Source organism: Amphibalanus amphitrite, unplaced genomic scaffold (assembly GCF_019059575.1).
Source record: "Amphibalanus amphitrite isolate SeventyFive unplaced genomic scaffold, NRLGWU_Aamphi_draft 000567F_arrow, whole genome shotgun sequence".
NCBI classification, from domain to species: Eukaryota; Metazoa; Arthropoda; class Thecostraca; order Balanomorpha; family Balanidae; genus Amphibalanus; species Amphibalanus amphitrite.
Window position 1 is genome coordinate 87065 of NW_024882061.1, and position 19251 is coordinate 106315.

Below are 19251 nucleotides of genomic sequence, written 5' to 3' on the forward strand. Positions count from 1 at the left end.
CATTAGAAGCTGGAAAACGCCGCACACATGCAAGGGTTAAATTTAAATATAACATAACTCACCTCTTCTTTTTCGAACTATGCCGGGTAGGTATCCCTCAGTTTCTCGATCGATCTGCTCCGCCGTTCACGGTTGGCACCGACCTCCTGACGCCGGCGGGGAATGTCTGCTGGTCCATCCGTTCACCTCCCTGTTCTCCGCGGCGCATGCGATTGATAAAAGCTTCATCGACAATCACCGAGCTCTTCACAGATAACTTACCCGTCCCATCCTTCGCTGCACGCCTTCCCCGCTCCTGCACTCTCCCGCACAATTTCACAATAGCCTCAACAATTCAACGTGAACTACGCGAGTCACCGCGCCACAACGGACTGAAGCGCGCGCCGCGGTTTTCGAACGCAACGGCTATAATACTCATCACGCGAACTCACGCATCACGCAGGAAACTCACCCTGCCGCGCATGCGCGCATCTTCAAGCCGGGGGTACCTCACGCACAACTGCACGTGAATTCGCGAGAACTCATGCATTGCGCAGGAAACTAGATTTGCCCAAGCAAAACTCATTTCCGACTCAGTTCGAATTCACGAAACTAAGCACTCAGAACTCACGCATAACGAAGTCACCCTGGTGATGTGAGTTAGACCAGCCAATAAGTGAGCACCACTATCGTATTCACTGAGTTTCTTCATGAGTTATTACTGAGTAATGCCTGGCCTGAGTAAAATTTTTTTTCAGTGTAAATATTTCTTCAAAATGTCTAGCAGAGCGATTGCTTCTGCCGATGGGATGAAATCTGAACATCCGATCTATTCCATCTGGTAGATTATTGCATATTTTTCTATGCAAGATGAGCAGCATTTGCTGATTTCCAATGTCTTTTATCTTGAGAAGCTTAAGTTTTTTGAAAATTGGATCAGCATGTGCCATCTTCGGCTGACCATCTATAACTCTTATAACACGTTTTTGGAGTTTTTCAATTTTTGACAAGCTTGATGAGTATGTATTACTATAAATAAAGCAACAGTAATTGACATACGATAAGAACAAAGCATTGTAAAGCAGTAACAAATGGTCACTGCTTAGAAAATATTTTACTTTGGTAATCATACCAACATTTCTACACAGCACGGTACATAGCTTGTTAATGTGTGTGTTCCACTTCATATCTTCATCAATAAACATTCCAAGGTATTTAACAGTTCCAGTCCTTTGAATTTCGACACCTCCTAGTTTCAGCATTACATCCTGTCTGTTTTTCTTGTTTGAATATATTTGGTACAAGGTTTTATCTGTGTTAACTGATAGCTGGTTTGCAGAAAACCATTCGGATATCTTGGGCATAATGGCATCGATGGAACTTTGTAAATCTGCTTCATTTTCACACTCCATGAAGACTGCTGTATCATCTGCATACAAATATGCAGTAAAATCCTTGCTAATGTTCGGAAAATCGTTTATATATAAAATAAACAGGAGCGGTCCCAGGATAGATCCTTGCGGGACTCCCATATCTATTGATACTGTTTTAGATCTTGTTTGGTCTATTTGAACACATTGAGCTCGCTCGTTCAAATACGATGATATCATATCGTACGCCTTATCTTTTATTCCATAACACTTGATTTTGTTTAATAAAATGTCTATGTTCACCGTGTCGAAGGCTTTTCGGATATCTAAATAAAGCCCACATGCAATGTGGTTTAGTTCAAGAGCACTTACAATCTTTTCTTGTAAGAGTGATATTGGCATGTACGTGCTCATACCTTTTCTAAATCCAAACTGGTGTGGATTAATAATACCATTTGTAACTAAATGATCGTTAAAACGAGTATGTAGAAGTTTTTCCAATAGTTTGGAAATCACCGGTAAAAGGGATATCGGTCTATAGTTATTAAAATGCTGATTATTGCCTGCTTTGAAAATTGGTTTAACAATAGCAAATTTTAGGAGTTTAGGAAAAGTACTTTCCTGCAGACAGAGGTTCATGAAGTGTACGATTTCTGGCATTATTGAGGCATAAGTTGCTCTAAATATTCTAGTATTTATCTTGTCATGGCCTCCACCGACCTTATTCATATTGTCTACGATGTTGGTAATTTCCTGTTCATTAGTGAGTGATAGGGAATCCAGGCTATTCCCTGTAAATACAGGTATATAATTTGTTGGATCTACATCATTTCGATGTATTTTATTTCTTAACTGCTTACCAACATTAGAAAAAAATGTGTTAAATCCATTAGCTATTTGTTGAGGCCCTTCGACATTCGCATCTGCGGTATGGAAGGATTTTGGCAAAGCTGAGTGGCCAGATGAACCTTTCGTTATCTTTCTTAAGATATCCCACGTTTTCTTAGGGTTTGCATTTTTTAATTCGTTTTTGATGTACATTTTCTTTGCTTCCCTTAGAATATTATTAAGGGCATTTCTGTAATTGCTATATGTGGATATGTTTTCTCGATTGGGATATTTGTTCTTTTGTAGAAACAATACATTTTTACGGTTTATTGATGCTAAAATACCTGGACTGATCCACGGTTTAATTGGTGTATTTTTCCTAGAGGGTCTATAGGTAATGCTATACCTATCTATTCCTGTTGTGTATGCTTGTAGTAAAGTTTCACAGGCAATGTTCGGGTCTGTTACATTAGTGAATCCATGTAATGAATTTTGAAGGTGTGTTTTAAGGGCATCAATTTTCCTGTAGTCGAAAGATTTTATTTCTTCCCTTTGCAGTTTTCGCTCAACGCTTTTGATGCTGAGCGTGAGGAACACAGGAAAATGATCTGACAGATCATCATTGATCACTCCAGAGCTGTTTACAATTTCTATATTATTACAATATATGTTGTCTAATAGTGACCACTTTTTTTCTCCATACCTTGTTGTCTTACATATGGATGGGAGGAATCCGTACGATGTAAGGAGATTAAAAAAGTCACGGGTAGAGTCATCGTTGTCAAGGTCGAAAAGGTCGAAGTTAAAATCACCTGCAATTATGCATGAGCAATTGGTTTGAGCTCGTGTAAGTGATTCTAAAATGGTGTCCATGTAGTCAATGAACTCGGATTGACATACACCTGGAGGTCTATAAATCTGTCCTATGATTAATACCTTAGAGCAAGGTAGTTCACATTTAATAAATAATGATTCTGTACCTCTCAGACCTTCTGTTTGTAACTTCACACAAGATTTGACTCGATCGTTGCGCACGTAAACGGCCACTCCTCCACCTGCCTTTCCTACTCTGCTTTCAAAGAAGGCAGAGTAGCCAGCCATTGTGCGCTGTTTTTCAGTATCACGATTGAGCCAGGTTTCAGATATACAGATTACATCCCATTTGATACCAGTTGTGTGTAGAAATGTTGTGAGTGAGTCAAACTTTTCATTGTTGAGGATGGATCTGACATTCAGGTGTAAAATTGACCATTGGTGAATTATTAGATCATCAGGTTTAGATCTATTGACATCAACTGAGTAGAATTTACATTTACCGATAATGTCCTCAAACATTCTTTGAGTTTCTGGTTCAAAGTTGCTTTCGACGCCATGAAATGGATCAAAAGTTTTCTGGTATAGATTATGCAAATGGGCATCATCAATAATGTGTAACGGCATTCTATAATGTGTAATAATGTGTAACGGTTTTCTACCAAGATGCGCGTCGATCTAACTTCATTCCGTCTGATGGGCAGAGCTGTAATCGCCGGTATCGCCAGTGGCTCTGTAGTTACATTTGATTACGTTGGACAGGGGAGCAGGCAGTGCAGGTTTCTCTTTTAGTTACATTGTATCCTATTCTGTCCATCACGCAATGATTATATCCCGTCCTCGATTGCGGACAAAGGACTCACCGGCTCTACCTACTTCTGTCTGATTGTGCTGTCTGTGTATTACGAATAGGTTAAAGATAATTGAAGAACAACAAGCCCTCTTACTTGCTTTGTTATTTGTCTCTTTCTTTCTTTCATTTATTTACTGCCGACCTCTAGCAATGATCATGTGACGCTATTACGGTGCCACTTATGCCGATTGTTTCGTAACGTAGATAAGGTCAAAGATAAGGTTTAACGAGTAAAGGCTGAATGGATCAGACTAAAAAATGATTGAAGGAAAATGGTCCCCCTACTCGTTTTTAGTTTGTTAAATTCAATTATTTACGTAATTGTTTTCTACCAAGCCCTAGCTATGCTCGGGTAACAGTGCACCGATGCAACCTATCCCGATATTATTTTATAACTGTATATAGACTGTCCACGGCTGTTACCGGTAGCAAGTATTTAATCATGAATCTAATCTATGCCTTTCGAATCTATGCCGTTTCCCCGTTCTTAGCCTTTTGCCCTCATACTTCACATGATGTATTTTCGCCGTACGGGAAGAGGCACACGTACTGCTCTCCAAAGTGATAAAATGGAATTAAATGCTGTAAAATGTAAAATCTGCATCATTTAGTCACGGGCAATCGTCGGCCCAGACCACAAGCAAGGCGGACCACTAATGCCGCCACGTCGTTCCTGCCCCCAGCACATAGGTGTAGGCAGTAGGCACTATAGTAACAGTCCGCTCCTGCCCGTAGTCGTACGGACACATGGCACGTACTATAGCCACCGGCGCCGCTCATAGATTGACTTTGCATAATGTCCGCATCCGTATGCACATCACGGCTCCCTGACGGCAGCTGGCCGCCTAATTTGATGTCGGTGCGATGGCCGTGCACCTACCTCACTATCTGCCGTTCGTCTCTTCCCGCCCTGGGGCGGCTGCAGGTGTGTGCAGCGGGAGCCGACTGTATCGATACCTCCCCCCCCCCCCTCTCTGCTGCTGCTGGGTGGCGCACGGCGCTACCTACCCAGTAATTGGACTATAAATAGATCAGCTCGGTTGGCCCGAGGCACGGGCAGTCCGCATTCCACCTGTTCTCCGCTTCAAGGCTATCGGCCGAACAAGAAATTATGACCAGCTGGAGCCCTCTGGAGTGGGGCGTTGCTGAAACGTGACAGGTTTGCTAATTTAAAGACGTGTGTGGTTGTAGTAGCCTGCACCAGCCGCCCGAGGCGAAACCACAGAAATTTATCAATTATCTTGGACATGAATGCTAAAGAGGTAGGTACAGGGTTGGGCAGATAAATTGGGACAAAATACATATTTGCATTTAGAACGCCGTAGCGTAGAAATTTGTAAACATAGGCATTTCAAATTCGGATCACATATTGTCACACCAATTTTACACATTTTCACCAAATGTGGTCACCGTGATCCACCTGCATCAGTCCTTATCGGTGCCTGAACTGGCCGCACGCGCGGCGAGATCTCCCGTCTGAAATGGCTCGTAATTGTAGTCAACTGGCACTGCTGAGGCTCACCACAGTCACATGGGGACGTTCGTTAGACTCACCCGCAAAAACGCCCCAGCAACCAGAACTTGTGTGGGCTGAGGTTTAATGAGGAAGGGGGCATTTTCCCTTGGGTACAGTTTGCGGGATCCTCCGTTTCAGGAGAATTTGCATTTAATTTACTGTATGCCGGGGAGCTGACTCCTCGAAGAGCATCACTCCATGCAGGATGTTGCCTTCTTTCATCTTGTTGATTCGAACTGCCGGAATAATCGTTAGGTACCCTGTAATGGCGAACCCCCTCCCGATTCCGTAAAATAAGGGGGCCCCACGTGACCGTCAGAAGTCATTGAGTGGAATGGCAACACCGATGTCTGCTGCATTGCTTTTTGGAACTAAGATCACGTCTCCTGGGCTGGTTGCGATGTTACATGGTGTTTGCGGTTGTTCATATGTTCGGTTATGGGGATACCATCGTCGAAAAAGATCTGCACGTGCTTGCTCGCTTCTCCAAGCCCTTCAAGAGGAAACAATCTTTTGAACGTCACAGCTGCTTCAACATCTATGTTGACAGGTTGATATGCATCAATGCATAAGAGTATATGTTTGAGGTGCTGGTATGTCGCTTTCTCATGGCGCGGCTACCTTCGTGGTAAGCTCGCGCCACTGTTTTCGCGAGGATCCTCTGATTTAACTGAATTTTGCCTTTTAGCCCCCTGGAAAACCGGGGGAGCGGCCGGTGTCAATGCAATAGGTATGTAAGGATGAGTCAATATCATCTCTTCCTCCAACGTTTACGTCTGTTCGATGCACACTACTTTCAGCCATTTGATGGAGCATAATTAGAGTATTGGCATGCATGTGCGCGCGGACTAAGTTGTTAGTGGCTTGCTCAAGCCCACGTTCTGTGACCAGCCGGCTCAAAATTACAACGCAACCTGCATAACATGGAAACGTATTCATTAGCCTATATTTACGTTCAAAAATTATCTTTATCACTCAAAAAATAGTCGTTTTAGAGGAAGTTGAAATTTGTCCCAATTTATCTGCCCAACCCTGTATGCTGCCTAGTGCCTAGTGCAGCAGCTATAACGAACTTGATCAGGACGTCTGTGAGTTCAATCCGATAGCTAACTACTCCTCTGCTCCCCCTTTTTTACCTAATTGAAGTTATATTAGTTATTGCGGCTGGGGCCCGAGCCCTGCCGCCCGACTCGGACGGCCGGGCCTTGCGGTACAGTATGACTTCAGGCGTTGACTTCTAGTGCCATCTAGGAGGCATTAATCGAAACATAGTTTGACGAGCGAGACCCTAGGTGGGTAGTGGGCACTGCTGCAGCTAAAAACCATCGGCTGTCGACTCATCAGGGAAATGTAATTGTGAGAACGTTTCGCATCGAAAAGGCAACTACCCTGAAGCGAAATAATGTTCGGAATCCACCGTTGCTTTATCCCGCGCCCCTCTGGGCCTCCTGTCTCATGAGTTCTTGATTTTTACGACCTCTGGGAGGTGCTTGAACATCTCCCTCCCTTTTATAACTCGGCTTCTGGTTCACGTAGTGCACCGTTCCGTGCTTCTATCCTCAGGATACTGAAATCCTTCTCCTCCACGTCGCAACCCACACTCCGGGCTGGAAAGGCAACTTTATCTCATGCGGGCTGCTCCCTTGGAGCGGCATCGCTGCTCCCGAGGGAGCGCACCCCGTAGCCGGTTGCAGAGTACATTGGGGCTGGGTGGCCTGTCCTCTGGACGGGCTCAGCCCCGGTGACTCACTAGGGTGCCTGCCCAGACCAATGTCTCCCCCTATATCCCGGCCGGGCCCGGGGGGTAATCCCAACCACTGCAGCCCGGGGGGGGGCGTTTTTCGCCCCCCCCCCCTGTCTAACTCCGTAAATAAGGGAGCTACGGAAACAAAAGCGATACCAAACGAAAGGTACTTACGAGACGATTCTAAAGCACCTAAAATTTTTGACCTCAGGTCAATTTTCATGGTCAGAGGTCAAGGTCAAAGGCAAAAACCGGCACATGTGTAGAGATCTCAAAGTAAGCCTTCTAGAGGACGGCAGGCTGCATCAAACCGGTAAAATTGGGTGTCAAACGAAAGAAGAGAATTTGGGGATTCCGAAACTGTGCTCAAAATCAAAGGTCAAGGTCAAGGTCACGCTCAAAATTGACCTCAAACTTGGCACTTTTTCGCACATCTTGCGTGCTAACTTCCAAGATGTTTTGAAATGTTTTGAGGCTTATCCGTTCCCTATTTGTGGTTCATCTTACGATACAAGGCTGCTCAAAGGTCAAGGTCACAGAAGAGTATCCCTGCTAGAGGCTATTTCACAAATTCAAGTTAGTTATAATAAATAAGACAATTTTGCCATCTGGAAGCTCTAAATGAAGGCTAAGAGGAAAATAGATGCCAGATTCGTGATCAGCGGATACAAATCCATCATATACGACCTTTCATGTGTCAAGGTCAACCAGAGGTCATTCGAGGTCACATGAGGTCAACATAACATTTGACCTTTTCCGAACAAAATATATATCATTCGACGCGGCTTGACAAGGCGAATGCGATGGTACCACTGCCGTAGCTCTAGGACCATTTTTGTCGAAGTTATTTGCGAAAAACTAAAACCACATTTCGGGGTCGTTGACCTGACCTCTGACCTCAGGTCACCAAAACTATTTTTCTATTTTTCTCTAGGTCAAACGCTACACAACCGTGCTCGTAATTTGTCTTTATCTCTAAAACTCTATTTTTAGTAGCTATTTGAAGTTTGCGTCTGTGACGCCGAAGTTTGCCGTGCAGGGGTCTAGAAAAATGGACCTTGTGACGTCATCAAGGGGGCCAGGTCCAAATTTTTTACTTCAGAAGATGTCAAATTGATGGGAAAAAAGGTACTGAAAGTTTCGCTTTCCTATCCCTAAGCGTTCGGGAGCTATCGCAAATATTCGCCAGGGGGGGGGGGGGGCGAAAAACGCCCCCCGGGCCCGCGAGGGATATCCTATCATCCTCCCGGCTCTGAAATGGTCCCATTGGACCGAAAGTGCCTAACCCACCAAAACAAACGACAAACAATCACGTAGTGATAAGCATTAGGCGACGTTCGAAAGAGAGTAAAATTCAGTAAAAAATTACTTCGGTCATTTTTAAAGCCATAAAGCCAAAGGTCAATGGTCAGGTCACCCGAGCCCAGAGTTCATCAAATGTAAAATTTCACCTATAGTTACATTTTGTACAAATTTGTGCTTCGACAAATCTCCTCGAACCTGCCTCGGCATAAATCGGGAGCGGACAGAGGTACAGCGCCTCGGAAAAGCGCATTCGATAGCTTTGTTACCCTTTTTTACTATGTCCATTTGCATATTTCCCTCAGAGATGCCCTAAATCAACGTTTTAGCCTCTACAGTCCAGTGGGGCAAAAACTTGATTAAAACGTTTTGGCGGGTTATTTTTCCATGTTTTGTATTTTTGTTCGGCCGGCCGGCCGCTCATACTCAGAAATTTCCGTTAATTTACGAAAGACTCCGCTCGCTTCGCTCTCTCCGTAAACTTGTGACTTAACCCTCCCCCGTAAACGGCGATCTGCCACCTTCGCCCATGCAGGGGGGGGGGGGTTGGTGCGACCCCCCCTTGGCGTTTGAAAACGGAGCGTCGTAGAGCTTAGCGGAAAAAACCAACGGATTGCTCTTGCCGAGATCTCGCGATTGGTGGTATATTTTTTGGTCCTAGGTCAACATTTGACCTACTTTTGACCGGTCAAAGGTCAAATTTTCGGAAAAATAGACTTTTTTCAACTTTCCGCGGCGATTGCGGCAAAACGGTGGGAGATATCGACTTGAAACTTTCACTATCGTGTTCCTTGATCAATTCTCTATCGTTTTGTATGTATTTCGTTTCCCTAGCTCTAAAAATGGCGCGTTGGGAGCGCCGGAACTCGGCAAGGTCACAGTCGACGGCAGAAATTCGAAAAATCAAAATTTAAATTTTTGAAATCTGATTGTATTTTTGGATTTGGAAGGTCCATTTGCTCCCTATAGAAGCTAATATTGCTGCATATTCCCATTGAGGTGACAAGAATTAGCAAAATAGTGGTTCGGGCGCTTTTCAAAAATAGTACCGGACGCTGTTCCTCTTGTGACGTCATAGCTCCGTGACCTGACCTGACCCGGTCAAGTTTCTTATACCATATGATAGACAATACTTGCCCCAACATGCATGAGAAGTTTCATCACGATCCATCAACCGATGTCCGTACCACCGGCAGGAAACCTCGGGCGTTAGCACTCAGTTTGTGAAAATCCGGCCGGAGGCTGTTCCCTTTGTGACGTCATAACTCCGTGACCTGACATGACCCGGTCAAATTTTTTTTTATCAAAAGATGCGCAAGGTTTGCCCCATAAGGTACCCAAAATTTGGCGGCGCTGCGCGCCGCCGTTTTTGCACTATTTCCGAAAAACCTCAGGGGGGGGGGGGGGGGGTTGCACCAACCCCCCCCCTACATGGGCGAGGGTTAAAACTTACACGAAATTGTATTTACCAGCATCGTGTTTCTCTTGTCGAGACACGTCGTATGAATAAAAGTTGACCTTGGAGGTTCACTTTGAAATATATGACCTTAGGTCAACGTCATGACCTGACCGCAAATGGTCGTGTTATTGCACTCGATCCACATCTGAGGTGTTTTCATCGCTCCAGTATGTCTCTATCTAAAGTTACTGTCAAAAAAGTGTTGGGGGCCTTTCGCCTGAACTGAGATGACCTCAGGAATATAAAAAATGGTCACAGGGCAATTTTTCGATTAAATACTTCATTTTTAGCTGCTGCCAGATGTTTGATCGAGTGTTTACTTCAAAAAAAGCACAATTCAATTTTCCCATTTTTTTTATAGGAAATGGTAGGTATTTGAGACGTCGCAAAATTCACCTGACCTTAGGTAACCGATATAAAAACTGAAATAAACCGTTTTTATGAGTTCTCACTTCTCAGGCCTTCATCAATCGCTGAAAATTTCAAAGCGATTAGTCCTAGGTACACTGAAAAAAACTTACACCTAGAGAGTTATTTTTGGAGTTTTCCCACTCCAGTTTGGCGAATAATCACGCACCAATGGCATATAATGATTATGTTTTGTAGCGTATTCTTACTCTCTGCATTGCATTAAGGGCGTTTTTGAAAGTTATTCTTAAACCTGGTACTATAATCATTTATTTTGTGTTTTAGCAAGTGCTAATTTTATCTTCTTATTTTATCACGTGTCCTTTTTATTCTTTCGGGTTATAAATTTATATCAGTCTCAAAGAGGCATGGGGTAATTTTAGCTTATTTCACAGTGATAAACAAGGTCATTGGAATATATTTGTGCTGAACTCCCATTAGATGGTAATAAAATTGACAGCTAGAGTACTTTTATCAAAACTGCATAAAAGTAAACCGCTGTGGAGTAATTAGGGTAATTTTTATACTCCATTACGGCTGATAAATTGACGCAACAGAATAAAACTATTCTTATGTAGGTGTAAAAATTACTTCCTTCGTGATAAAACTATCATGTCCGGACAATAATTTTATAACCATGGAGTAATATTATGTGGTAGCATTACTAACATTATTCTTCGGGAGTATTCGGGAGCGTATTTCAAGCAATACTGTATCACTTTCTTGATAATCCTATTCCGTTGTGACATAACTAATCTAAAAGTGATTAATCTATTCGTCCAGCACAGTATTATTCCAAGAATAATATTTTCGGAATGTCTCTGCACTTCGCGACTGCATTCGCGACCGCCATTGTGCTCAAGTCGTCAGAACCAAGGCCTTCTGCATCAGAGAACCGAGCAAGCGTCCCAGTCCTCGAAGGTAAGCTGAAATTACTGTATACTTTGTGTTTTGTTAGTATGACTTTACAGTAATCCGTAGTATGACCATACAATCCAAGAAATGCGTTGACGTAGATTTGCGGACGAAGATTTCCGCGATGATGAAATTCTGGAAGACGAATTGTCACCCATGACATGCTCAAGGCCATTGAAACCAGGGGAAACAGCCATGTCAATTACCCTGATTTAGTTCAAGTTGTGATCAAGATTGTTATGTAGAGCTAATAAGTTATAGATTTTGTGATATTTTTTAAACCATGCAACTCACAGTGTAAGTAACAATATAAGCATCTCACTCAGGGACACTGTATGGAAATGCTCCAAATACCTACGTATGGCAGGGGCTCTAGGTGCTGAAAAGTAGGTAGGCAAGCACCCCAGCAGGGAGGAACTCGTCCAACATGTTAAAGGGACACTCCCACCTTAACATTAGTTTTGAGTTGAGATAGCCAAATTGGTGGCCATGGCCTGCAAATACCGGTTTGGGCACTCACAACATCGACAAATGCTTCAATTCGGAGATATGGAATTTCAAACTTGCAGTTTTCGGATTCTAAGGGGCTAGTGCATTGGTATGCCCCCTTAGAATTTGTGACGTCAGCGCAGATCTAACGATTTTTAAATCTTTTACTAAAACGTTTGGTAGCACGCGGTGGTATATGCTGCTTTGCGCGCAACAAATGCCGCACTTTCAAATAGTCGCTAGGAACAGCGGAGATCCCAAAAAGTAAACAAAAGTAAAAGTCTAATATCTTGAAAACCGGTGAATATTTTTCGATGAAATTTGGTAGATATGCGTTTTTGCTCTTTCTGAACCGAGCGACATCACTTTCGTGCCAATTCATTAACTTTTTTGAAGGTGGGAGGGTCCCTTTAAGTGCAGGTTCTCTTACCTGGTTCTCTTACCTGGTTGGGCTCCCTTGTCTGACCTGACCTGACCTTACCTGACCTGACCTTCCACAATGATATAATGTTCACTTGATGTTGCTTGATGTTAATTCCATTCATTAATGTGATTTTGCGATGTTTCCAGGTGTGGACTGACTTGGGAATGATCATGGGGCTCGAGGAGGACGTGAAGGAGCATGTCCTGCACAAAATCAGACATACCGCGAAGAGGTATGCCCAGACGATGATAAACGTGGAGCCGGCCGACAAAGACGGTGAGTTTTGAACGGGCACAAGCACACCTTTTCGGATGAGGTGTTCCGCTAGCAACACATCGTGCCGGGGGGGGGGGGGAGGGATACCTACTCTTCTTCTATATAACTGGGCTCGAGCCGATCACCGTAGACAATATATTCCTGGCCAGGGCTGGAATAATGTTTAGATCTGACTGATTTTTTTTAGCGAATGTAAAGTTAGGCCCGGGGTATTTTCGATAAATACGAGGTCAGGCCAAAACATTAGCCAAGACCAAGTGTAGGAAGGTATTTCCCACGCATGCTTCTTCCTGCACGATGGAGAAATGACGTTTCACATATCCCAATGGCGTAATACATTAATAGCAGAGGGCAGGCTGTTTATTTTCTTGATGATTTTTTTTTTGGCTTAAAGGAAGACTGCCACCTTTTTTACACAAAACGGTTTTCACTAGACCTAACCCACCTATGACCTACCCTGAAGCCTAGTTTTCAAGATATCCGCAATTGGACTTCAGATTAAAGCCATCACAAATGTGTGGAATATGGGAATGTAACATTACCATGTTAAAATCCCATCTCCCACACTTTTTGTGATGGCATCAATGTGAAGTTCGAATGCGGATATCTCGAAAACTAGGACGAATTTCGGGAAACGGACTTCAGGGTAGGTCATAGGTGGGTCAGGTCTACTGAAAACCGTTTTAAACCGAAAACCGTAAAAAGGTGGCACTTTAACCCTCGCCCATGTAGGGGGGGGTTGGTGCAACCCCCCCTGAGGTTTTTCGGAAATAGTGCAAAAACGGCGGCGCGCAGCGCCGCCAAATTTTGGGTACCTTATGGGGCAAACCTTGCGCATCTTTTGATAAAAAAATTTGACCGGGTCATGTCAGGTCACGGAGTTATGACGTCACAAAGGGAACAGCCTCCGGCCGGATTTTCACAAACTGAGTGCCAACGCCCGAGGTTTCCTGCCGGTGGTACGGACATCGGTTGATGGATCGTGATGAAACTTCCCATGCATGTTGGGGCAAGTATTGGCTATCATATGGTATAAGAAACTTGACCGGGTCAGGTCAGGTCACGGAGCTATGACGTCACAAGAGGAACAGCGTCCGGTACTATTTTTGAAAAGCGCCCGAACCACTATTTTGCTAATTCTTGTCACCTCAATGGGAATATGCAGCAATATTAGTTTCTATAGGGAGCAAATGGACATCCCAAATCCAAATATACAATCAGATTTCAAAAATTTAAATTTTGATTTTTCGAATTTCTGCCACCGACTGTGACCTTGCCGACTTCCGGCGCTCCCAACGCGCCATTTTTAGAGCTAGGGAAACGAAATACATACCAAACGATAGAGAATTGATCAAGGAACACGAAAGTGAAGGTTTCAAGTCGATATCTCCTACCATTTTGCCGCAATCGCCGCGGAAAATTTGAAAAAGTCTATTTTTCCGAAAATTTGACCTTTGACCGGTCAAAAGTAGGTCAAATGTTGACCTAGGACCAAAAAATATACCACCAATCGCGAGATCTCGGCGAGAGAAATCCGTTGGTCTTTTCCGCTAAGCTCTACGACGCTCCGTTTTCAAACGCCAAGGGGGGGGTCGCACCAACCCCCCCCCCCCCCCCTGCATGGGCGAAGGTGGCAGATCGCCGTTTACGGGCGAGGGTTAACGACGGGCCGGACAACATGTTGTACCTCACCTTTGGACAGCCAATCGTCGTTGGTTTTGCTATTAGTCAAAAAGTGTTGTTTAACTCTAGTGATATTGAAAAGTCATGGTTGTCTCCATTCAGGTTGTCTCCATTCATGGTTGTCTTCATTGTCTCCAAATCTACCACAGTTACATGCAGTTTGATACCTACTTGCACTCCATACTTAACCATGACAGCGGAACATCGGGTACTAATTTCTTATTTCACTGAAATATTTTAACGACGTATAATTATTTTGTAATTATGCACCACGTTTAGTTGTAGTGTATCGTACTACGCAAACGTACTACGCATCGTACTACGATTTTGAGAGTGAAAAGAAAAGAAATCAGGAAGAAGCGAAGAATCGTCTCCAGATACTGTAGATGGCATAGCCAGCTACTGTACGAACGCGGTTCCTTGTTTCTCTCCTAGGTTTCCTTTACGTTTATTTGTACGATATGCATTGATGCCAACTGACAGCAATATTCTTTTTCACGGCAGACGACGAGCTGCTAGCTCTACTTGCCTATGGTTGTGGATTGTGGAACAACCATTGGCACCTTGGCGGATCCGAGAAACGGGGTTCGTCAGGCAGGCGAGGAACTATCGGTGGACGGTGTGGTGGTCTGCCAACTGCCGGCCACCATGTTGGAGACCGTGGCCCTAATGACGGCCGCCCACGCTGTCTTCTACACAAAGTTCACGGGGCCCTGCAGGGCCCTGTCCGAGATTCTTTACCGGAGTGTGGGATTCGATGTAAACCTATCTGGCTTATCACAGAAGGTGTGGGAGGTTACCCAGGTAGTGTAGAACCAGCATCGGAGATGCCCACTTCGAATGACTGGCGACCTGTGGCTCACCTGTGGTTCAAGTGACTCGTGACAATTGTGGCTCACCTGTGGCTCAAGTGACTCACAACGTGTGGCTCACACTACTGGAGCCTCTGTATTATGACTAATTCAGCTGCGGCGGTCTCAGTACGCCAATGAGTCTCATACGTCTTTTATACCCCAGATCACGCTCGTTTTATATGCCATCCGTGGCGGTGGTTCTGTGCGCAGATGTTATTCGTTAGCCTCAGTGTTAACCATACACGCTCGTTTTATCTGCCATCCGTGGCGGTGGTTCTGTGCGCAGATGTTATTCGTTAGCCTCAGTGTTAACCATACACGCTCGTTTTATCTGCCATCCGTGGCGGTGGTTCTGTGCGCAGATGTTATTCGTTAGCCTCAGTGTTAACCATACACGCTCGTTTTATCTGTCATCCGTGGCGGTGGTTCTGTGCGCAGATGTTATTCGTTAGCCTCAGTGTTAACCATAACGCCCTTGTGAGTTGTGACCTTGAACGTCCTTCCAGTGATTTCGCATTGCGGCCGGCAGAGACGAAGTTTTGCCTCCCAGTTGAGACGCCGCTTCTCAACTAGGAAGCAAAATTACGTCCCTGTCGGCCGCAATGCGCCATCACTGGAAGTGCGTCCAAATTAAGATGTACCTGCTGATGCTCAGGTACCATTCGTTAATCAATTGTTGGTGTTTCAATACATTGTTTAAATGCATTCCTTATTTTACACTTGGTCATAATATTATCACATCACCCCGCATTATCAGGGGTGGTACTTTTACACCGGGGCTTGATTTTACCGGGGAGTTACTCCGGGGTAAAATTATCAAAAAAAGGAGTGCTTTTTGGCATGGCAATATTATTCCCCGAATGGGAGCAATTTTAGTATTAAGTTAATAAAATTATCATCTGGTGTAATTTTATCCAAAGATAGCATACCTTTATCCTCCGTCATAAAATTACTCCCGAGCACGAATAAAATAAGCGTTCGGATACTAAATATATTCTATATGCTAGTTTTATTCCCCAAAACTCCCCATTTTAGGCGCTTATGCCAGGTCATAAAATTATTCGATTGCAGGAGTGCTTTTTGGCATTCTAAAATTAGAAAATGGGGAGTAAGTTTTTTTCAGTGTATATGCAAGACAAGCATTGGAACTTTTTATGAGGTGAGGTTACTTGGCCTGACCTTGTGAACTGACCTTGAAAGAACTAAATCTGAAATAAAGAGGCATGATACGATAAGGTGTACCAAGAACTGTGGCCCTACTTGCCGCCATTTTCTTTTAGACATTTATGGAATCCCACATGAGCCGTTTTCACAACGGCCATCTGGTATACATTTGGTGCACATCTGGTGCAGATAAGGTGCAGATTTGGTCAAATTAGGTTCAGTGAGTCTCTTAGTAGCTATCAGCTAGGGTTGCACTAATTGCTTATAAGCCTGCTTTTTGTCATATTATCAGAGAGTATCATTGATTAACCCTCGCATGTGTGCGGCGTTTGCCAGCTTCTAATGTGTGTGGGGGGGGTCGGTTGGACCCCCCTTGCCGTTTGGCCCCTGATTGAGCTAGAGCTTCGCGGAAAAAACGAGCGTGTTGCCCGTGACGAGAGGAAGCCGATGATACCCAATTTTAAGGTCCTAGGTCATTGGTTGACCTTCCAGGTCAGGTCAATGACCCAAAGTCGGGAAAATCGGGACCTGTTAGAAAGTCGTAAAGTGTGGCTGCTATGGGGTTTTTCGGGGTGCTGATCACGAATATCGTGTTAGTTTTGATCACAGATGATGTCTTGAAGCATTTAGACCAGGTCGGGTCAGGTCAGGTCAGGTCAACCAGTAGGCGTCGTGACGGGTATTCGTAGTACGTGTCAACCGCCTCTGACAGCTTCGTAACATGTTACGAAGTCACCAAAACTACTTCATAAATGTTCAAATGGTTGCTAAATTCGAATTCAGCTCCAAAAACTAGCCTAGAAACATGTAAAACTCGAAAAAAGTGACCCGAGGTCACCTGAGGTCACCAAAGGTCAATGACCTGACCTGACCTTCAGGTGACCTTGACACACACGGGAGTAACATCAAATCACATGTTTGAACGTTTGAAACCACGAAAAGCTTGCAAACACGCGGCTAGTGCGAGCCGACATAGGTACGCGAAATCGCGATTCCGGCCAAACATGGTCTCGGAAAAGAGGTCACAGGTCAAAGGTCATTTGGGTCAGGGTCATGAAATTTTCAGGGTAGGTGTAAAATTGATCAATGCGAGGGTACTGAAAGTTTCGTTGCGATCGGCCGCTTTTTACGCGAGTTATTCGCGAAAAACCATGGGGGGGTCCATCCGACCCCCCCCCCCCCCTACACATGCGAGGGTTAAAACACTGAAATGAATTCATAAAATAAAGATATTTGCTGTAAAAGAGATTAGGTGCAGATTTGGTCAAATTAGGTGCACTCGCCGGATAGCCCGTCGTGAAAATGGCTATATGATCGCAATCCCACACCCCGGCCCGGCGCGGACTGATGTGATAAATTTTAGCTAAAATGGGTTCATCGGCTTCGTGCATCTCCGATCTGGCAAGAAGCTTCAGAAGGTCACGGGAAGGTCACTCAGGATTCTGAGAACGCCATCTGCATCCTCTTCTTACCTACCGCGATGATCTATTCGTAGTAAATGGATATCTGAAGGAGTGTTGAAATAAAGATGTAATGAAAGTGATAAGATACCTAAATGAAAGCAATTAAGTAATGCGACCTGTACGCGGGCTGCCAATAGGCTTTCGGTTTTCTGGATGACTATTGGATTCTCGACTCTCGACCAGTTACCTGCGCGCCGCGCCCGCGGTCGGCTGCGGCGCCGGGAGCTCCGTTCCGCTCCCACTTCGCTGTGTGTCATTCCTTTCCCGTGTGAAAGGTGTGTGTGAGGGTGTGAGTGCAATTGGAGTGCTGTGACGACTGGCTGAACTTCTACGGTGCTGCCGACGATCAGTATGCACCGTGACCTGATCAGACACCTGCTGTTCCTGGCACTCACCTACCTGCTGGTGACGGCCGCGGCCCCTGCATCCCGGGAATGCGGTCCTGCACCACCCACAGCTGGTCACCACACCGACCGTCGAGGCTGCCGACACGTTGAGCGACTCCACTCGTCCCAGCCCCAGCACGCCCAGGCCCGGACGCCCGGTCACCGTCGCTCCGACCCAGACCGACCTTCGGCAGGCCGCGCCACGCGGCGTGGCAGGCGCGGCGCCAGCGCCCGGCGCCGGGGGTGCAGGGGCGGACAGGCGTGGCGGCGCTCCAAACACGGACACCATCTACTGGTTGGGATGCTTAACATCCAATCCCTGCTACCCAAGGTGGTGTCGCTACAACACGACCAACTGAAGAGGTTTGAATACGACTTCTTTGTACTCACCGAGACTTGGCTCCGATCCGCCACTGCCAGCCGGCTGGTGACATTCCCCGGGTACACCCTGCACCGCGCCGACCGGCCGGGCGAGGCGGGCTACGGGGGTGTCGCTATCCTGGCGCACCATAACTACCAGACTGCTGTCATCGCCCAGCCATCAGCTGACTGCGCGGACTGCCGGCTGGAGTCGCTGTGGCTCCGGGTGAAGCCGGCTACCGGGCCGCACTTCACGCTCGCCGCCGTCTACCGGCCGCCGCGGAGAACGGCCGCGGCGCTCCAGGCGGACTTTGGCGAGCTGGAGCTCCAGTATCAGCGGGCGATACTACAGCATACCGGACATGTCATCATCATGGGCGATCTTAATTGTAATCTTTTAGACGCAGACCCAAACATCTGTAAAGACCGATTGCTTGACATGTTTCAATCGTTTCATTTGTATCAATATGTCTCACAGCCCACTTTTTCATCTGGCTCGCTCTTAGATGTAGTGATCTCAAACTCCGATAACATTGTCCGACGCGTTGGTGTTTTCCCGTGTGCTTTTAGCCCCCACTGTTTTGTTCGCTCTCTTTTATCTATACCGAAATGTCGTAAGGGTGCTTCTCGCATTAGATCAAGGTCGTTTAAAAATGTAAATCGTTTTGCTCTTATAAATGACTTGAACCGGGTCGACTGGACCGGAATTTTTAGTTGTACCTCTGTAGCTGACATGTGGACATATTTTACCAGTCGTCTTTTATCGGTCATTGACAAGCTAGCCCCGATTCGACTTGTGAGGGTCAGAAACCCCGATGCGCCGGCGGTTACGCCGGCCACACTGGACCTGATGGCACGGCGGCGGGGCGTGCTGCGCCGAGAGGGAAGGTCGCCTGCTTTCCGCGACTTAGACAGGGAGGTCAGGTCCGCTATCAGGCGCGATTGTCGTGAGGACATTCAGGAGA